Below are 20939 nucleotides of genomic sequence, written 5' to 3' on the forward strand. Positions count from 1 at the left end.
TGTCTTGTCGTTATTTTTTTTTCCCCACCATAAAGGTAATTCCTGTTTGTCCACAGCTCGCGGTTTCACAACGGTGTGGGATATGCAGCTTTCACTGTCTTGGCTAAATTGGCTTGTGACAGTCATCTGTGATGTGTAACCAAACACTTCTCTTTCTGGCAGTCTTCTATTTTGGTACCTCTCTGCGAACAGATGTGGGAAGATTTTGGTCATCAGACCCAAGAGGCTGGGGCGGGTTGGGGTGGGGTAGGGTGGGGCGGAATGGGGAGGGACGAGGTGGGTTGGGGTGTTTAGCGAGTGCTGGGAAACAGGCTCAACTCATCCCGACTCTCAGCCTTAGTGAAACTGGGCTGCCGCTCACAGTAGGCACAGCGCCACGCACATACCTGAGTACGAGCGTGTTGCAGGCGTAGGGCTTAGGCAAGTGTGTCACAACAGGGCGTGGGGGCCGACCTCAGGCACTGGGAGTATCAAAGGCACCCTGCTCTGGGACTTCAAACCTCAGGTGTTCCGAGCGTTATTTGCATCTGTCTACGTTTCAAGTTGGCACCGGACTGCAAATGCAGTGGCAAGGGAGAATTTCATGCTTTCCTTGAGGGAGATGCCATCTGGATTCCTCGCTTAAACTAGGAAGAGTCAACCTTCATGTAAAATTCAGGCCCATCACCGTGGGGCCAGTAGGACCGCAGGCACGGCAACTGCAATGGGACTTCGGCTACAGGCCTTGGCCGGAATCCGGGCCACCAACTTCTGGGGCAAGGTTCTCACCCAGACTCCAACAGGAGCTATTCCCTTCTCGACGGTTTTCGGGCGGTGCCGGGGGCGGGCCCTAGCGTGAAGGGTGGGAAGAGGAGCCAATAAGAACCGAGATTTGCCGGGCGGGGGTGGGGCCGCTGCCGGCCGGGGGCGGGCCTTCGTAGGGCCTGCGGGGGCGGGACGGAGCCAACCCGGAGTGAGAGCGCCGAGACCTGGCGCGTCCGCGGAGAGCCGGACAGCTTCGCAGCCCGGCTGCGGGGGCGGCGTGGAGACCCAGGGCAGGTAGGCGCGGGGCGATCCGGGGCGGGCTGGGAGGAGGGGGCCTCGGTTCCTCGTGGCAGTGGACGTCGCATGCTGGGCGTCCGAAGCCCGGCTGGCAGTGCGGGAGCGGGCCGGCGGAGGTGTCGGCTCCGTAGTCTGAGATCCTCCCCGGCCCCGAGGGACGCGCGAGTTGTCGGGACCCTGCGCCCCGCGACGCGACGATGAGCCCTGGGAGCCCAGCTCGTAAGCCCCGCGGCTGTGGAGGGGCCGGGCGGGGCATGTCCCCGCCACTCACCTCGGGGACCCGGAGCATTGGGCGCTGGACAGCCTTAGGGCAGGGAGAGGGAGCGCCCCGTCGCGGAGGAAGCGCTGGGCTATCGCCCTCGGGGGCTGGCCAGGGAACTTGAACGTCGACAGGCTCAGAAGATGGACTTTTAAACATTCTTGCTTTTTGTGTGTTTTGATTCATAACAGAATCTAATGAGCACAGCATTGAAAGTTGTCCAGTAGGATTTTGATGTTAAAATTGGACAACGCAACATCTAAGAACTTCTGAGTAACGAGTATAGCAGATGATGATTAGATAATGAGTCAAGGGCTGGAGTCTCGGCCAGGACCCACAGAACAGATGTGATACCTCGGTCAAATCGACTTTTCTGGGCCTCTGTTTCCTTAGCTGTAAATCTGGGATGTTCATGCTTAGGGGTAGTCTGAAGGTCAAAGGAGATGAGTGAGAGTAGTCTGTAAATGTTAGGTATTGTAATTTGCGCACCAGCGTTAAGCATATTCTGTAAAGCAACTACTAAATGCCAGGCACATAGTAGGCACTCTGTAAACCTTTATCCCGAAGCTAGTGATTCACCTCCAGTGTTGTAGATAAAGTCCTAAATCTCTGTTTACTTAGTAAATAAATTGTTTAAGCTCCCCCTACCCCAACAAAATCAGTATTGTTTGAAGTGTGGTCCATTTTTTAACTGATCAATAAATTTTTCTAGAATAGAACATATTATCTACATATTGTTACTGCATTATCATGAAGTTCAGTACCAATCAAATAATCTACTTTTTTGCTTTAAGTAAATAGAGTTTAAGTTACCTGGTAAAGTAAGCTGGGAGTATTGCTTCAGATCTAGACTTTCATCTGCTTTTAGTAAAAACTTAGTAAATTTTCAGTCCTTCAAAACAAAATTAATATGTAGCTGTATTTTTTTGTACGACCTTTATTATAGACATGTGCATTCTTTTCTATTGGTATATGAATGTATGTGGGGTTTTAGAGGGGGAATGGAAATAAAAAAGAATAGCAGTTTGTAACCAGCAGACTTTTTTACTGGGGATACTTGTAGGCGTGTTCTGAAGTAGTTTCCCAGGCAGAAACCAGGAAATGTAGTAATTGTGTCTCTTGGCCTTTCGTTGTTGTTGTTGTTGTTGTTGTTTTTAATATTAACTGTGGCAATAGATTTTTTAAAATACAGATATAAAGGAAGAATGTTAGTTTTTTTGATGTGAAAAGAGAGTTTTCTAAACCTGGAAATTGAGTTTCGTTTTTTTTTTTTTAAAGATTTTATTTATTTATTTGACAGAGATCACAAGTAGGCAGAGAGAAAGAGGAAGGGAAGCAGGCACCCTGCTGAGCAGAGAGCCCAATGCAGGCCTCAATCCCAGGACCCTGCAATCATGATCTGAGCCAAAGGCAAAGGCCCTAACCCACTAAGCCACCGAGGCGCCCCTGGAAATTGTATTTTAAATGATCTGTCTTATACACAAGAATTTTAGACCACTGGATACTAAGAGCAAGTCAAATGGAGTAGAGGTAAACTTCCTAATGAATACAATTTTTGTATTGCTTTAAAAGTTTTTTTTTTTTAAAGATTTTATTTTATTTATTTGACAGACAGAGATCCCAAGTAGGCAGAGAGGCAGGCAGAGAGAGAGAGAGAAGCAGGCTCTCTGCTGAGCAGAGAGCCCAACGTGGGGCTCAATCCCAGGACCCTGGGATCATGACCTGAGCTGAAGGCAGAGGCTTTAACCCACTGAGCCACCCAGGCGCCCCAAAAGTTTTTTTTTTTAAGATTTTACTTATTTATTTGACAGAGATCACAAGTAGGCAGAGAAGCAGGCAGAGAGAGGGGAAGGGAAGCAGGTCCCCTGTTGAGCAGAGAGCCTGATGTGGGACTCGATCCGAGGACCCTGAGATCAGGACCAGAGCCGAAGGCAGTGGCCCAACCCACTGAGCCACCCAGGCGCCCTTGCTTTAAAAGTTTTACGTTTAAGCAGTTCAGTGGAAGATAGGTGTTTTGAAAATACTTAAAGTATTATTTTAAATGCATTCTCTATGTATAAATTTTGCTGTAACTTATAGTTTGTTCCTCTTGGAGGTCTGAAGCCTTACAGGCACATTATTTATTGAGCACCTGTTATATTCCATGGCACAGTTTTAGTACTTCCATCGAATTTGTGTATGAGTAGAATACAATTCCTTCCTTCTGGGAGGTTAACACTACCGAGTTGGCTAAAATAAGTAGCAAGAAAACTGTTTTTAAAACTGGTCATAACATCAGTCAGCATTTATTGGGACCTCTTCTCAACCAGGCAGTGTTCCAAATTTTTTACGTGCATGAGTTTATTGAGTCCTTACCACAGCACCATGAGGGTTGTCGTTATTTCTGGGTCCTCATTAAGAGATACAGAGGTGGAATAATCCCCTATCAAAGAGCCTAGGCAGGAAGGCTAGCATTCAGACCAGGCAAACTCCAAAAATCCTAATCCTAACTTTTGCATTGTATGGAGTTTCATATTCTGTGAGTGAAATACCGATAAAACCCAAGGTGTGTTTAGGAGAGTTCTGTAAAGAACTTCTTCAAAAAGAAGGAAAGAAAGAGACATAAAGAAAAAGAAACTGCTATTGCAAGATGTGGATGGAGGTTTGTCCAAGCTACAATTTAATTATACTTTGTATATAAGAGCACCCCCCCATGAATGATGGGATTCTTCTTGTTTCTAAACTCTCCGTCACTCAGTTACTGCAATTATGGCATTATCTTCATAATAGAAGAGGTGGTTATTTTTCAATAAGAAGTTTAAAATGTCTGTTCTCAGACGGTAAGTTAAATGTTTGCTTTAAGAAAAGAAAATGCTCTCCTGGTGGCAAGAAGCTAATGACCAGACATGTAAATAAGTCCCTACAATTTCAGTGTGATAAGAGTTGTAACAGAGATAGAGATAGAATTCAGCGGGGACAATGATGAGGGGAAGGAGGAAGATTAGAGAGAAGATATCATATTTGAATCTGGCTTTGAGAAAAGGATAGGAGTTAACTGAGTTGGGGAAGGAAACAGAAGATGTGGATGAAAACAGAAATATTACGTATTAATATATGGTATTTGTGAGGAATATGTTGTAGTTTATTGACTAAAGGTCAGAGTGTGGGCCCCTCAGTAGCTCAGTTGGTTAAGTGTCTGCCCTTGGCCCAGGTCATGATCCCAGGCTCCTGGGATCCAGTCCCATGTTGGGCTCCCTGCTCAGGAGGGAGTCTGCTTCTCTCTCTCTCTCTCTCTCTCTCTCTCTACCCCACCCCCCCACTCCTGCTCTCTTACTCTGTCTCTCTCTCTCTCTCTCTCAAAAATTAACCAATCAATTAATTTTTAAAAATCTTAATGTCGGGACGCCTGGGTGGCTCGGTTGGTTAAGCAGCTGCCTTCGGCTCGGGTCATGATCCCAGCGTCCTGGGATCGAGTCTCCCACATCGGGCTCCTTGCTCGGCAGGGAGCCTGCTTCTCCCTCTGCCTCTGCCTGCCATTCTGTCTGCCTGTGCTTGCTCTCTCCCCCTCTCTCTCTCTGATAAATAAATAAAATCTTTAAAAAAAAATCTTAATGTCTATTTAAAAAGAAATAAAGGTTAGAGTGTATGGAGATAAGAGGCTGGGCTAAAGGGGATGGTGCTTGGAAATAAACTGGCAAAAGAACATTTCTGAACTTGACTGCTAACCAGGTTAGGATCACTGAAATTGCTAGAAATGAGGTAAGCATGGGGTTTCAGTCCTCTCATTTGGATTAATGAAGGTTTATCCAATTTGGCAAAATTGTTCACTATAGAATGTGGTATTAAAGGTAGTTTTAATACTTTGAAATGCAGGATGTGTTACAGAAGAACGTATGGAGGTAGGTAAGTAAAAAGTTATGACTCAGAAAGAGAAAAAAGAAGTCTGCTGGTGCCACACAGTGAAGAGCTTGTGGATCATGCTAGAACTTTGGACTCAATTCTAAAGACAATGGAGAAGCCAGTGGGGGATTTTAGGTAGTGAAGACAGATAACGTAGCCGCATGGGACAGAGGCTCGATTGGACGGAGAGAGGTAAAACGTAGAGAGATAAGTTAGAAGGCTAACAGTATTGAAAATAGTCCAGATAAGAGAGGGTAAGGGCCTGGAGTGGGAAAAACGTAACAGAGGTGAAGAGGAGAGGACAGGATAATGAAGATGTAGAATTTACAGGGCTTAAAACGTGATTGGCTTTGAAGGTGAACAGAAAAGTAAATGACTTCATTTTTTAGCTTGGAAACTGGATAGAGGAGCTTGTTCTGTTGTTGGTGGTTTTCGTTTTTTGTTTTCTTTTTGTTTTTGTTTTTTGTTTTTGTTTTTGTTTTTTAATGTGGGAGGAAGAGCATTGTTTCATTTAGAGCATGTTGAGTTTGAAGTGTCTTGGACACTTCAGGTGGAGTTGCCAGAGGAGGGTCCAGAGCCACCAGTCTCAGGAGGGAGGCTGAGATTGGTGATTCAGATTGCAGAGTTAGCAAGTAAGTGGTAATTGAAGGCTTAAGAGCAGACGGAATTGCTCAGGAAGAGCATATGGAACTAGAAGAGAAGAGGGCCGGGGATAAATGGTTTGCTTTGTATGAGTGGAAGGGATTACTGATTGATTGATTGATTGATTGATGCTAATTTTGTCTTATAATTTGTGATTATAAATCAATAAGATGGGATTTAACTGAAGGTTAAGCAACTTTTACAACCCAGTGAATCCTGTTCTTTTCAACCTTTTTTGAGGGTGGGGGTGCCTGGCTGGTTCAGTTGGTGGAGCACGCAACTCTTAATCTCAGGGTTGTGAGTTCAGGCCCCATGTTGGGTGTAGAAATTACTTCAAAATAAATTATAAAAATAAATAAAAAGTGAATAAAATAAAATTTTATTTGGGAGTCACTCATTTGTTCCAAAAGTATATTGCCCGAAATACTATTGGAGTTGCTCTTTGTAAAAAAAAAAAAAAAAACAAAACAAAACTATAGCATATTCCCAGCCACACAAGAAAGTAGATCTTCTAGTTTTATTTTTCCTCCTCTGTACTTACTTTTTTTGTTGTTGGACTCAGGACTGAGATCAAGACCTGAGCTGAGATGAAGGGTCCGACACTAAACTGACTGAGCTGCCAGGTGTCCCCCACCTCTGTACTTTCAATTTCCATGCATATACAGCCTATTTATCTTGAATCAGAGCTATGAAAACAAATTACTATACCCTCACATGATTGGTAGTCAGAGAATGCTTTTTTCCAGAAGAGATCTTCGCTTCTGGTAAATATATAGATTATTAATACATGTTTGTTGATTGATTCATCTTGATAACCAGTCTTACTCAACTTTGTCTCCAGGTGGCTTAACCATCTCCAGAATTCATACTCATAATCAAAGAGTGAAGGTTTGCCACCATTGAGAAGAGTCAAAAGAATATGTTATAGCTATGAAAGCATTTTCAAAAATGGACTTTCAAAAATGTTTTCCTAATTTGTAGTATTATTCAAATAAATGTATGGTCTCCTAAGGCAGGGAGTGCAAACGTTCTGTAAAGGGCTAGCGAGTAAATATTTTAGACTCTGTGGACCATCCATCTCTATCAGCCCTCAGTCCTGCCGGAAGAGACTTGTCATACTTCAATGAAAGAGCATGGGCTGTGTTCCAGTTAAAGTTTATTTGTGGACACTGAAATTTGAATTTCATATTATTTTCACATGTCACAGAATATTATACTTTTTGATTATTTTCTCAACCATTTAAAAAATAAAAACCAGTCTGCTCAGGGGCTATATAAAAACAGATGGTGGGCCACATTTGCTTGATTCTATCATATGGGATGTTTTTTGAAGTATTTAGATCTGTAAGTTTAGTTTAAAAAAAAAAAAAAGTTCCTGGGGCACGTGGGTGGCTCAGTTGGTTAAGCTGCTGCCTTTGGCTCAGGTCATGATCCCAGAGTCCAGGGATCAAGTCCCACATCCAGGGTTCTTGCTCAGCAGGGAGCCTGCTTCTCTCTCTGCCTCTGCCTGCCACTCTGCCTGCTTGTGATCTCTCTCTCAATGAAAAATAAATAAATAAATAAATAAATAAATATGAAAAATTTTTAAAAGTTCTTTACTACATCTGAGACTAATGATGTACTATATGTTGGCTAACTGAATTTAAATAAAAGTAAAAATAAAAGTTCTTCGAAGTTGCACCTCCTGCTGAAAACGTATGAAAATTTTCAAATTCATCCTCCCATTTCTCATATAAAATAGGTGGAAAATACTCCCTTTATTGTTTTGGAAACTGAGAAATAGATTAACTTGTACAATGTCAGGATCAAAAATATGTTTGAGGTTAGGGAGAGGGTGGTCGGGTTATGGACATTGGGGAGGGTATGTGCTATGGTGAGTGCTGTGACTTGTGTAAGCCTAATGATTCACAGACCTGTACCCCTGGGGCTAATAATACAATATATGTTAATAAAAATAATTAATAAAAAATGTTTGGCAAACAGTGATCTGTTTGCCTCAGTGAAAGTGGGGACATTGAAAACTAAATGAAAAAAAAAAAAGACTAAAACTTGAAGGAGTGTCCTGCACTGGTTCCCAGAGGATTAGACAGGATGGAATCTTTTTTGTCTTTTTCCTCTCTGACTTCAATGAGTAATTTTTATCCTAAGGAAAAGAAAACATGAAGTTTTTCTTCACTTTATCGGCATTATAGGAGGTTGTAAGATTGAAGGATTAAGTAAATGTTGGTGATACAAGAGAAGGAAATGGAAAGGACTGACTTCACATCTGGCTGTTCCAGATGTTTCTCTTGTACCCCCTGTTTTTGAGAAGGAAATTCAATATTTTTTTCCTTAGAAGTCTTAGACTCCTGAGTAGCAGCCTGAAAACAGACTTTTTAGCATTCAGTTTAGGCAATATTAAGCCACTTATATTAGTTAAAGGTTATTATTTATGCTGTTTTTTTTTTAAGTTAGATTTCTGACTTTCAAGGTTTTTATCACAGTGATAAATGTTTACAACAGAGAACATGGAAGAAAACTACTAGTCTTCCTTCAAAGTTTAAATTGATAGAAATGGCATATGTATGGGGTTTTTTGCATGGATATTAAAATTAAGAGAGATGGGTGAGTGTGTGTTATTCTTACAGCAACTTAAAAGAGATGTGGTTTGTTGTTGTTTTTGTCTTTCTTTTTTCCACTGGAGTGAAAAAAACAAAAATCTCCAGCTATCTAAGATATGTTTGAATTGGTTACTTGGCAGTATGAAGCATAATTTTATATTTAAATATTTATCTGTATTCTTTGATACTCTATAGAGCCTATTGAAGCCAGTGATAATAGGACCTGCTGGGAGGAAAGGCCACAGCCTGCTCTGCAACAGTGTTTACTGCAAACTCCCCTTTCCCTGGCCCCTACCTCCATGGTAAGGGCTAGCAAGGAACAAAAGAGCAACATTATGTGAATTAAAGTGATGGTCCATTTGCACAGGATCACGATGCAGTGGTTATCATTGCATAGTTCAATCCAATTAGCATAATTCAAGGTCAGGCAAAATGTCTCAAAATCGTCTTGGCTGTGTGTGAAAGTGGTGACCTGCTGTCTAATCGAGAGAGAGAGAGAGTGCACGAGCAGGGCAGAAGGGCAGAGGAAGGAGAAGCGGGCTCCCTGCTCCCAGACTTGATTCCAGGACCTCGGGGTCATGACCTGACTCCAAGGCAGACGTTTAACGGAATGAGCCACCCAGGTGCCCCTAATAATTGTAATTTAAAAGTAAATTAGATCAGTTTGCCTGTAAAATTTATTGTTTAGCTATTAGAAGAAAGCATGAAGTAAGGATCCAGAAACATGTTCAATAGCTGCATTTGGAAGTATAAAAATGTTGAGAAAATAGTGAATTGAGAAAGAGCCTAAGACTTTTAATGAAGATTATTTAAAATACAGGTTTATCAAATGTGCAAAACCTGACTATAATGACAGGTTTTTGTATTAATGTCTTTGTATTTGTATTAATGTTGCAGATGAAAGCTAAAACTCTTTAAAAAGACTTTTAGAAACACAGTATACTGGGTTTTTCAGTAAGCCTTTTCAAATATTTTCAAAGACAAAAAAAGTAAAATTATCTCAGGTTCCTTTTTATTCAAGGACCATTCCTGGTAAAGATTCATTGTTTTAATTTCAAAACAGAAATGGCTACATGCCTCTTGGGAAAAAATATTCATCTAGAATGCATGGATGGGGGGCCCCTGGGTGGCTCAGTTGGTTAGGTGCCTGCCTTCAGCTCAGGTCATGATCTCAGGGTCCTGGGATCGATTCCCTGCTCAGCAGAGAGCCCGCTTCTCCCTTTTTTGTCTGCCCCTCCCCACCCCATGCTCACGCTCTCTGTCTCAATAAATAAAACACTAAAAAAGTAGAATGCATGGATGTTATGTTTATGACTTTTTGAAGATAAATCAGCTGAAAATTATAATTTCATCTCTTAGTGATGACATACCTCATTCCATACCATTATGGGATGTTTCATTAATGCTGATAAGGTGGCTGTAGTCTGGTACAGATATCACAGTCCAAAGTGATGGGATCACTGATATTATAAGTTGTACCATGCTTTTAATTTGCCAAGAAAATAGATTTTTGTGGTTTAGTTCTTCATTTACTGTGAAGAATGATTATATGACATTGCTTATCATTTTGTATTAAGACCAGAGACTTTCCATTGCAAAGTAGAAAGAATGTAGTACTATTTTTGCCATTCACACCAACTTATTGTTTCAACTAGGATTTTCCACCCTGACCCAATTTAAAACAAAAGAATAAAAGACTCTATAGTGAACCTGATAAGTACGTAGCATTGTCTGTGTTTTTCAGAACTGGAATTAATTTATGAACAAGAAAGGTCACCTATTGCATTACACTGAATCTCTTCTAATTTTAATTTTTATATTGTTTATTTTAGAATTTTAAGTGTATTTACATCATGGGAACATAATATTTGATGTTAACTTTATGTTTTATCATATGTAGTAAGGGTAATTATTTTGTGCAACTTCTGTTTCAGATGTGTGTATTTTTTTTTTAAAGATTTTATTTATTTATTTGACAGAGAGAGATCACAAGTAGGCAGAGAGGCAGGCAGAGAGAGAGGAGGAAGCAGACTCCCTGTTGAGCAGAGAGCCCGATGCGGGACTCGATCCCAGGACCCTGAGATCATGACCTGAGCCGAAGGCAGCGGCTTAACCCACTGAGCCACCAGGCGCCCCTCAGATGTGTGTATTTTGACAACAAATGTATTTCTTGCCATGGGTTTGGTTAGGACAGTTCATGAAACACTGGCCTGTAATGCAGGAGGAAGGACTTGACTCGCTGGGCAGTCCTCACTCACTAAGCCGGCTCAAGAATCTTGGTGATGGTGTGTGCATGTTTTATAAAACCAGACCAATGTATACTTCTGCTGTTCCTGCCCTTTGATGATCCCTTTTTGCCTCCCCAGAAAAATTATGATTGCCCGCTCTATCCCCTCCTCTGTGGATATTACATGTTCCTACTTTCCTTGTGTTTTTTGATTCCCTCAAGCCCAGTTTCTCCCCACAAACAGGCCTCTCCTTCACCCAGTGCCTGAGACTTCAGTTTTGCCCTCATCATATCACCAGGTTGCTTTCTCCACTGATCTTCCATTATGCACCCCAAGAAGCAAGGCATTCCCCTGAGTGGAGTGAATCACTAGTTTTCCTCTTTCTGGCCCCAGCTTATTTTGTTCATTCTTATGCCCAGCTTCACAGGGAGGTGAAGAATCAGATAAGCCGGACCCTCTAGGAATCATGCCATCCAACTCCAATCAGCTATCCAGCCACTTATCTCTGAACTGTGCATCTTGTTGAGTAGCTTGAGTAGATTTTTTTCAAGATTTTAACCTCAAGTAGCCAGGTCTTTTCTCTAAAATAGTCAGGCATTTTCTTTTCATAGATTGAGACCTAGTACACCATGAGCAAGCTTCACTGACTTGGTGTGAGAAACTTTTCCTGACTTGGTCTGAGTCTTCATTATACACACCTTCTCGTGTTTCTCCCACTTCTGTGAGAGCTGCCATCCTTCTTGGACTCCTAAGCTTTTTTCTTCCATAAGACTTAACTTTCCCCAAACCGTTTTCCATGTATTTATCCTTCTTCTTTTTTTTTTTTTTTTTTGGCCACAATTTTTAAAGATGTATAGGTTTTTTTCCCAGCTTTAAAACATTGTGTTTGAAATGACTTGCCCCTTGTGTTTTTATTCGTCTCACTGGCTTTACGATAGCTGTTGTGTTCATCACTGCTCCATTTGCTCACTGATTGTCATCTAGCTAGCTGTCATCTGTCCTTACTGTCCTTTTGACACCATTCGTTAATGCCCTCTCATCAAGAATGAGGACCCCGGGGCGCCTGGGTGGCTCAGTGGTTAATGCCTCTGCCTTCAGCTCAGGTCATGATCTCAGGGTCCTGGGATCGAGCCCCACATCGGGCTCTCTGCTCTGCAGGGAGCCTGCTTCCCCCTCTCTCTCTCTCTGCCTGCCTCTCTGCTTCCTTGTGATTTGTCTGTCAAATAAAACAAAAAAAAAAAAAAAAAAAGAATGAGGACCCCTCTCAGTCTTCAGGCTCCCTACTCCTAAGATACTGATGCGCCTCTTCCTTTTCTTTCTAGGACATTTTCCCTCCCATGATCACCTGTGATCCACATTATCCTGATCCTGTCAGCCCTCACTAGTCTTTTGGCCACTCATTGCCTGATTTTGTCATTTCTGCTCGTTTACAGATCCTAATCATGTTTCATGTTCTTAAAGGTTTAGTTCCTGACTCTGCTTTTTAAAAAACTCTCTGCTTAGGGAACCTGTAGATTCTTGCTTCTTTTTTCTGCACCGAGCCTATCTTAAAACCTCTGCGCTGGGGTTTTCCCTCTCTCACTTGACTCTTACCAGATAATCTCACCTGTTACTTCAGAGGGGAGACGGCAGCCTTCAGGGTGGGGGAAGTTCATCCGTGCACGGCCCTTCCACCTTCTATAAGTACACCTGCGTCCTTACTTTCTTTCCTCATTCCCTTCTGTCCCAGTGGGAGAGCTGTCCCTCTTCCTGTCAGCTGCTAACCCCTGCAGCTCCAGGTGGGTGCCACACCATCTCTCCCTTTAGGGGTTTGCTCTCACACCTTTGTTTCTTCTCTACTGACTCCTTTCCACCAGTGTTTAAATAATCTTAGTTCTTTTCTATTAAAAAAAAAAAAGGCTTTACTGAAACCTGTGTTCCTGGTTAGCTACTACTCTGTTGTCCACTTGCCTGCCTGGATGAGCTCCTTGAAGGATTGTCTCCAGTTGCTGGTTCCATTCTTTTTGTCCTATTCACCTGTCAGTTCACTGTGACCTCCTTAGCTTCCTCCATGCCACCGAACCTGCTCTTGCCTAGGTCCTAATGACTAATACACATTCAGGTCTTTATTTGATCTCACCTTTGTTTTTTAAACTTTTTTTTGAAACTTGTTTTATTTATTTATTTATTTATCTCAGAACACCCTAGGGCAAACCTAAGTGGAGGCGGGTAGGGGGATGGGTAGAGGGAAAGGGAGAGAGAAACACCTTAAGCTGACTCCCAGCTGAGTGCGGAGCCTGATACAGGGGCTTGATCCCAGGACTCTGCGATCGTGACCTGAGCCAAAACCAAGAGTCAGATGCTCAAACAACTGAGCCACCCAGGCATCCTTACCTTAGTTGACCGTCTGGTGGTGTATCTGTTGACCATTCTTTTCTGTTTGGAAGATTCTCTTCCTTTGGCTTCCATAATTCCACACACTCTTGGCATTTTCTCCCATCTTTTATCTAAATTTATGACAGAAATTACCATCTATGATAGAAAAGAACTGACCTAGAATGTCCCCAAACTGACCTGTTTCGGGTTAGTACTGTTTTTGGAATTTATAATGCTTCATTCCAGCAGAGTATGATAACCTGTAAAAAAAAATCATTTGAAGAAATAAAGTATGATTCTGTGGTAATAAAGGATGTGTGGCATGGTATGGTAAGAAATAAATGAGTGTAAAGTTTACATGGAAACCACAGCGAGATGCCACTGCATAACAGAATGGCTAAAATGTAACAGACTAACAGTGTAAGTGCTGGTGAGGCTGAGGAGTGACCAGAACTAATAGACTGCTGGGGAGAGTGTAAATTGTAAGTTGTGTAAGTTGGTACAAACCCTTCTGAAAAGCCTTTGGCAGCGTCTATTAAAGTGAAGCATCTGTCTGTCCTATAACCCAGCAATTCTACTCCTAGTTAATACCCAAGAGAAATAAGTAATTGTGTATATTAAAGACACGTAGAAGAATATTTATAAGAGCTTTCCTCATAATAGTCAAAACCTGGAACAAATGTGTGTATCTGTCAAAAGTAGAATGGATTCGGGGCACCTGGGTGGCTCAGTGGGTTAAAGCCTCTGCCTTTGGCTCAGGTCATGATCCCAGGGTCCCGGATCAAGACCCGTATTGGGCTCTCTGTTCAGTGGGGAGCCTGCTTCCTCCCCTCTCTCTCTGCCTGCCTCTCTGTGTACTTGTGATCTCTGTCTATCATATAAATAAATAAAATCTTAAAAAAACAAAAACAAAAACAAAAGGAGAATGGATTAATAAATGCTGGTGTTTCCATTGGATGGAATAATACTCAGCAATGAAAAAGGGAAAACTACTGCTATATACAACAACATGAATGAATCATACAGACATTATTTTGCATGAAAGAAAACATACACAGAATACTACGCCTGTGGGGCACCTGGGGGGCTCAGTTGGTTAAGCGTCTGCCTTCAGCTCAAGTCATGATCCCAGGGTCCTGGAATCGAGTCCCACATCGGGCTCCCTGTTTGGTGGCAAGTCTGCTTCTCCCTTTCCTGCTGCCCTTCCCCCATGCTTGTTCTTTCTCTCTCTTTCTCAAATAAATATTAAAAAATTTAAAAAGGAATAATACTATTGTATAAATTATGTTAAAATGAATTCAAGAAAAGGCAAAAACAAGAGAAATACTTGTTACTGTTGTTCTGTTTGTCCGGTATGCCTCTTAGTTCTGTTCTTCTGGTAGATACTTTCTCATCTGTCAAATCCCATTTAATAATAAACTTCCCGTAATTATATATAAATTTCCTGTGAGCGTGTTTGTATTTTATTTTCATGTATTAATTTTCTAATGGGATGTAATATGAAATGAAAGGTACATAGACTGATGACGTTCTCTGCCACTCAGCTATGTGACTCTACACCTCTGTTTTCTGTCTACAAATGAGGACAGAAGTAACCTGCCTGCAGCAGAGATTTTTTGCTTACTTTAATATGCATTCTCCAAAGAAACAGAAATCAGTTTTTTGCTGGGCACATTGCAGGATGAAAAGATGAATGATTATATTCCAGCCTCCATTCATACAGTACATGTGATTTAAGTCCTGGTCAGTGGGCCATAAGCAAAAGTGTTACATGGAACTTCCAGGAATGAAGCTTTAATAGAGCTCCCTTTTTTCCTTTTTATTTCCTGGAATGTGGATATAATAGTTGGAGCTCTGACAGCTAATTTGAGCCTGAAGTGATCATGACAACAGAAGCTATATGATAAGTATGGTGTAGCAGAAACACTGGAGCCTGAGGACCTGGGGGCACCTTGGGCTGCCTACTCTCTCTTAAGTGGCAGAGAAACAGACATCTCTTTGTTTAACAAACATTGGTTAAGCCACTGCTCTTTTCAGTTTTTAAGTAATCTGTACACAAACTTAATCCTAACTGATCTACTACCGCAGAGAGGTGCTCCGAAAATTAACTGAGATAAAGTGACTGAAGTGATTGGCGCATAATAGTTACTTAATAAGGCTCAATACTGGGGCGCCTGAATGGCTCAGTGGGTTAAAGCCTCTGCCTTCAACTCAGGTCATGATCCCCGGAGTCCTGGGATCGAGCCCCACATCGAGCTCTCTACTCACTGGGGAGCCTGCTTCTCCCTCTCTCTCTGCCTGCATCTCTGCCTGCATGTGATCTCTGTCTGTCAAATGAATAAATGAAATCTTTAAAAAAAAAAAAATATGGCTCAACTACTGTTACTGCTATTGTAATTCCCAAGTGCCTTTATATGAAGTGGGTGCTCAGGACATATTTGATGAATCTTCTAAAAAGCAAGTTACCTTTATTGGTAACAAATGCTATACAAGTGATTTATGTTTATTTTTATTTAAAAATTAGAAAATACAAGTGTTCCTGGGTGTCTCAGTCAGTTAAGCATCTGCCTTCAGCTGAGGTCATGATCCCAGGGTCCTGAGATCAAGCCCTGTGTCTGGCTTCTTGCTCAGTGGGGAGTCTGCTTCTTCTGCCTCTGCCTGCCACTCCCCCTGCTTGTGCTCTCTCTCTTTCTTTCAAATAAATAAATCTTTAAAATAAAATAAAATATAGGGTACCTGGGTGTCTCGGTTGTTAAGCATATGCTTTTGACTCAGGTCATGGTCCCAGGGTCCCTGTATCAGGCTCCCTGCTTGGTGGAAAGCCTGCTTCTCCCTCTCCCACTCCCCCTGCTTGTATTCCTTCTCTCATTGTGTGTCTCTCTCTGTCAAATAAATAAATAAAATCTTAAAAAAAGTAAAACACTAAAAATTAGAAAATACAGATTAACTAAAAGAAAACCATAGTTCTATTATTAGAGATAATCACTGTCAATGTTTCAGTATATATTTACTTTTAAATTTTATTTATTCATCTAGATTTTTTAATTAATTCTTATAATATTTTTCTTTTTCTTAATAGATTTTGAACATGGTATAACTTATTAGTATTTCAGTGTATGAATTTACCGTAATACTGTACATTTAATGATAGTCCCCTGTTGGAAATTTATTTTCAGCTTTACAGTAATCTCAATTTACTCTTGGGGTACCTGGCTGGCTCATTTAGGAGAGCATCTGACTCGATCTTGGAGTCATGAGTTCAAGCCCCACACTGGGTATAGCGTTTACTAAAAAAGAAAAAAGAAAAAAGGAAAACCTCAAAAAAATAAAAAAGCCTACTCTTGTGTACATATTCGTGAATTTATCCAGTTACACCCCTAGGATAAATTATTGGAAGTGCTATTTCTGCAATATCTGTGTATTCATTTTTTTTAAATTAAGATTTTATTTAATATAGAAAAATATAAAGGATACAACTTAAAAGATCCATTATTCTACCACCCGAATAGATCCTGTTTTAATATTAAAAACAAGAAAAAATATATAACCATCGTTAAAAAAAAAAAAAAGATTCAAGCCTTGTAAAAAGTTATAAAATAAAGAGTAAAAAAACTTGTTCCAGGGCCTTATCACTGGTCCCATCACTGGTGATTTCTTGCTTATCCAGCACAATCCAACACACAGTGTCCATAAAATTTAATCTTATAGAATATTGAGTCATGTTACTACAAAGACTATAAAAATTTTCTTAAAGTATGGTCTGATTATATAAAAAGTATCAATGTGAAGATAATGTAACTTTTACTGACAGAACCAACCACATACTGAACTGAGAAAGTCCAAATGATTGTAAGATGATCACTTTCTAAGCAATCCCTTGGTCCACTTTGAGGAAGAGAAGAAGTCTCGTCCATCCCCTCCCATTTCAGAGAAGGAGGCTGAATGCAGGAGAATCAGCTGTGGTAATGTCAGTTTACATCATGGCAAGGGGTGTGTGTGTGTGTATGAGTATGTATTATACATATCCGTATATCCTTTTTAAAAGTCTGTATAGAGATGTAATCATACTAGAGAGATTGTTTCCCCCACTTTTATTTTGGACATTTTTCCATATGTGCCCACAGATCTCTACCTCATTCTTTTTTTTTGCTTTTTAATTTTTTAAAAAGATTTTATTTATTTATTGGACAGAGAGAGATCACAAGTTGGCAGAGAGGCAGGCGGGGGCGGGGTGGGGAGCAGGCTCCCTGCTGAGCAGAGAGCCCGATGTGGGGCTTGATCCCAGAACCTTGAGATCGTGACCTGAGCTGACGGCAGAGGCTTAACCCACTGAGCCACCCAGGCACCCTCTACCTCATTCTTTTAAATATTTGCATGTTACAGGTATCCCCCATTTTTTGAGAGTTCACATTAGGCTGCTTTGCTTTTATGGGCAATCTGCAATTTTACAAAGAAAGGCAAAAAGTGAAAATAGCATTCAGCATTTGTTTTGCATCACACTGAGCTGTTATAGACGCAGCTCCCCCACCCTCTGCACAATGACCCCCTACCCCGCCCTGCCACACACACAGAGCTAGCCTGTCTCTGAGGAGCTCCTTCCCCTGAAACTACTCTCAGTATCTCAGCATCCAGCCACCATGGCTTTGAACTGCATCTGTGAGCATCTGTGCTTTAGCTCAATTTATTTTGTGCATCCATTAGCAAAATGTGTCCTAAGGTAACAGAAAACCCTAAGAGAGGTTATTTTGGAGGGAGTCTAGGAAAGCTCAAACAGTTTTCCATATAAATTAACGGTGATCGCTTCTTCACTTTACACCAGTTTGGGTTAGGAAAGGTTTCCTAGAAATGCTCTGCTTATAGATGGGGGGAAGCCTGTAGTCAATCAAGGTGTTCTGTTTGTGCAGGTTGTCTGTTACACACTGACACCCCGCTGACAGCCTGAAATCCAGCCAGAGTTTCACTTGTCAATACTGTGGGCCAGTTTGCCCCGGCTCCTCGCCCCACGCTGGTTCTGAAAGTCCACCCAGACCACCCATCAGCCTTGTACCCCCTCATTTTGCTCAGCCACTGACATCCTCGGCAGGGCTGCACCTGTGTAGGGCCTGCGCACTTGACCTTGTTCAGGCCCCACAGGCCACACCATGTGACCTCTTACACAGATGCTATCCTGATCCCTCCAGCTCCAGTGCTCTGATCCCCTGCTCTGGTCCCTTGCAGCTCTGCCTTACTCTGGATGCCTGCCTTACTCTGTTCCACCTAATGGCTTTAGGACTGGATTGTCCAGGAAAGAGGAGGGGAAGGAGAGTAACTTGGATGCTTTAAAGAGATAATTGTTGGGCCCGAAGGTTAGTATACTACAGATCTAATACTTCGTGTGTTTCTATGGTAATTTGAGGAATAGGGGACATGTTTAATAATTATGTGAATACGGGGCGACTGGGTGGCTCAGTGGGTTAAGCCTCTGCCTTTGGCTCAGGTCATGATCCCAGGGTCCTGGGATTGAGCCCCACATTGGGCTCTCTGCGCAGCAGAGAGTCTGCTTCCCCCTCTCTCTCTGCCTGTCTCTCTGCCTACTTTCGATCTCTGTCAAATAAATAAATAAAATCTTAAAAAAATAATAATAATTATGTGAATACAGTTTTACTTTCTGTTGTTTTTATATTGTCAAGTGAGAGAAAATATCCATTGAATGTATAATTTGGGGATTTGAGAACTTGAGAAATCCGGTCTTCTGACTTTTTGGCTTTAGAATAACATTGGAAGTTATGTTCAGTGGATATAAATGTATGTTTTTAGGAGTGCTTGTTATGTCTATAGTTTTAAATCCTTGAAAGTGCATTTTTTTTTTACATAACACTAAAAAAAAGCAGGATGTGAATACATATATACTATAATTGCTACTATATAAAAATATGCTTATGAAAAAAGGCAGGGAAGAAATATACCAAAATATACCAGCGATTATGCTGGAGGTGGTAGGCTTAGAGGTGTTTTCCCTCATTTTCTCTATTTTTCAAAATTTCTAAAAAGTAGTAGTTTATGATATTTAAAACTTATTTTTTTTAACTTTCTAGAATTTTTTTTCAACCTTTGAACACTATAGGAAGTAAGAATTTTGGTGCTAAGAAGAGCTCAGCAAAGTTTGAATTTGTGATTTAAAAACTATGTTACTGGGGCATCTCAGTGGCTCAGTTGGTTAAGCATCTGCCTTTGGCTCAGGTCATGATCTGGTCCTGAGCCTACTTCTCTCTCTCTCTCTCTCTCTCTCTATGTCCCCCGGGCACCCTCCCCATGCACGTGTGCACGCCCTCTCTCTCTCTCTATCTCTCCTGCATACGTGTGCTATCTCAAATAAAGAAAATCTTAAAAAAGAATAATAACTGTTGCTTTAAAGTTATTTTGAAGTTATTTGTAAAGTTTAAAAGTTCTGATTTCTTATAGTTATTTCTTAATACAGAGGAGGTTTTAAAAAGGATAATTAGATAAAAAAATTAAGATAAACTTCATTAATTGTATGGACAGTTACTAACATTACATTAATTTAATGAAATTGTAAAGTTTCATGTAATTAAAGTTACTTTTCTATATGTTTTCACATTGTGGCATTTCATAAAACTTCCTCTTCTGCTGAAACATTTATTCCGACTACTGTACCTAAGTGGTCTTTTTTTTTTTTTTAAGATTTTATCTATGGGGTGCCTGGGTGGCTCAGTGGGTTAATGCCTCTGCCTTCAGCTCAGGTCATGATCTCAGGGTCCTGGGATCGAGCCCCGCATCGGGTTCTCTGCTCAGTGGGGAGCCTGCTTCCTCCTCTCTCTCTGCCTACTTGGATCTCAGTCTGTCAAATAAATAAATAAAATCTTAAAAAAAAAAAAGATTTTATCTATTCATTTGACAGACAGAGATCACAACTAGGCAGAGGCAGGCAGAGAGCCCGACGCAGGGCTCAATCCCAGGACCCTGAGATCATGACCTGAGCCGAAGGCAGAGGCTTAACCCACTGAGCCACCCAGGTGCCCCTGTACCTAAGTGGTCTTTAAAATTTAGCTATGAACCGGGGCGCCTGGGTGGCTCAGTGGGTTAAAGCCTCTGCCTTCGGCTCAGGTCATGATCCCAGGGTCCTGGGATCGAGCCCCGCATCAGGCTCTCTGCTCAGCAGGGAGCCTGCTTCCTCCTCTCTCTCTGCTTGCCTCTCTGCCTACCTGTGATCTCTGTCTGTCAAATAAATAAATAAAATCTTTAAAAAAAAAAAAATTTAGCTATGAACCAGCACTTTTTATCCCCTTGGGTGGGAGTGGTTAACAGTCCCTGTGTCTCTCTTATTCTGGGTACAAGTTAAGCACTTGGAGTGATTATCTTGAGCTTCCAGTCCCTTGGCTTGAGGTAACCAGGAAGTACCTCCTCCTTTTCCTTTAGGAGGCAAGAAAATACACACTGTCTAATTTCTTTAAAGTTCTTCACACACACACACACACACAAAGATTAAAAAAAGAAGTTCTTTACATTGTCCCTTGTAATCCTTACAACTAACTAATTATAATTCTTTTTACATAGTTGCGATAAGAGGGTAATGAACTGATGTTAGCAGGGCTGGTTTTTGGCTGCCCCACTTTATAAGCTTTGCACTTCTCTTTAGAATATGGAAGTATTTGACTCCTATTGTTTTGATCTTGGCCTCTGAGGCCCCTGCTGAAATTCCGAGAGGACAGGAAAAGTTGCATTTGACATCCTGTTATATTAGCTGATATTATTGTTATGTCTACCCACAAACAAGTAATGCATACTGGTTAAATGCAGAAGCTTGGGAGCAAAGCGGAACTAAGTTTGTGTTACCTGGGTAACTTACCGAACCAGTTCAGTCTCGGCTTCCTCCTCTGCAGAAGGGAGGGAATAATAACTGTCTGTCAGAGCTGTGAGAATTAAATGTAATAATGT

The 20939-nt window shown here is 41.4% G+C and overlaps 1 protein-coding gene across 4 annotated transcripts in view; it reads left to right on the plus strand.

Moving 5' to 3' along the window:
* The first annotated feature begins 766 nt into the window (after nucleotides 1-766).
* The window catches only part of DENND2C (DENN domain containing 2C), an 84026-nt gene continuing 63853 nt past the window's right edge, over nucleotides 767-20939 (plus strand). For 2 of the 4 annotated variants that reach the window (XM_032302644.1, XM_032302650.1), the window contains exon 1: nucleotides 767-1038. The gene's annotated coding sequence lies outside the window, so the exon portion shown is untranslated. Of the gene's footprint in view, nucleotides 1039-18163; nucleotides 18350-20939 lie in introns of all 4 variants that reach the window. The other 2 variants (XM_032302645.1, XM_032302647.1) reach the window with 2 other exon arrangements.

The sequence above is a fragment of the Mustela erminea genome, chromosome 10, assembly GCF_009829155.1.
Source record: "Mustela erminea isolate mMusErm1 chromosome 10, mMusErm1.Pri, whole genome shotgun sequence".
NCBI lineage: Eukaryota > Metazoa > Chordata > Mammalia > Carnivora > Mustelidae > Mustela > Mustela erminea.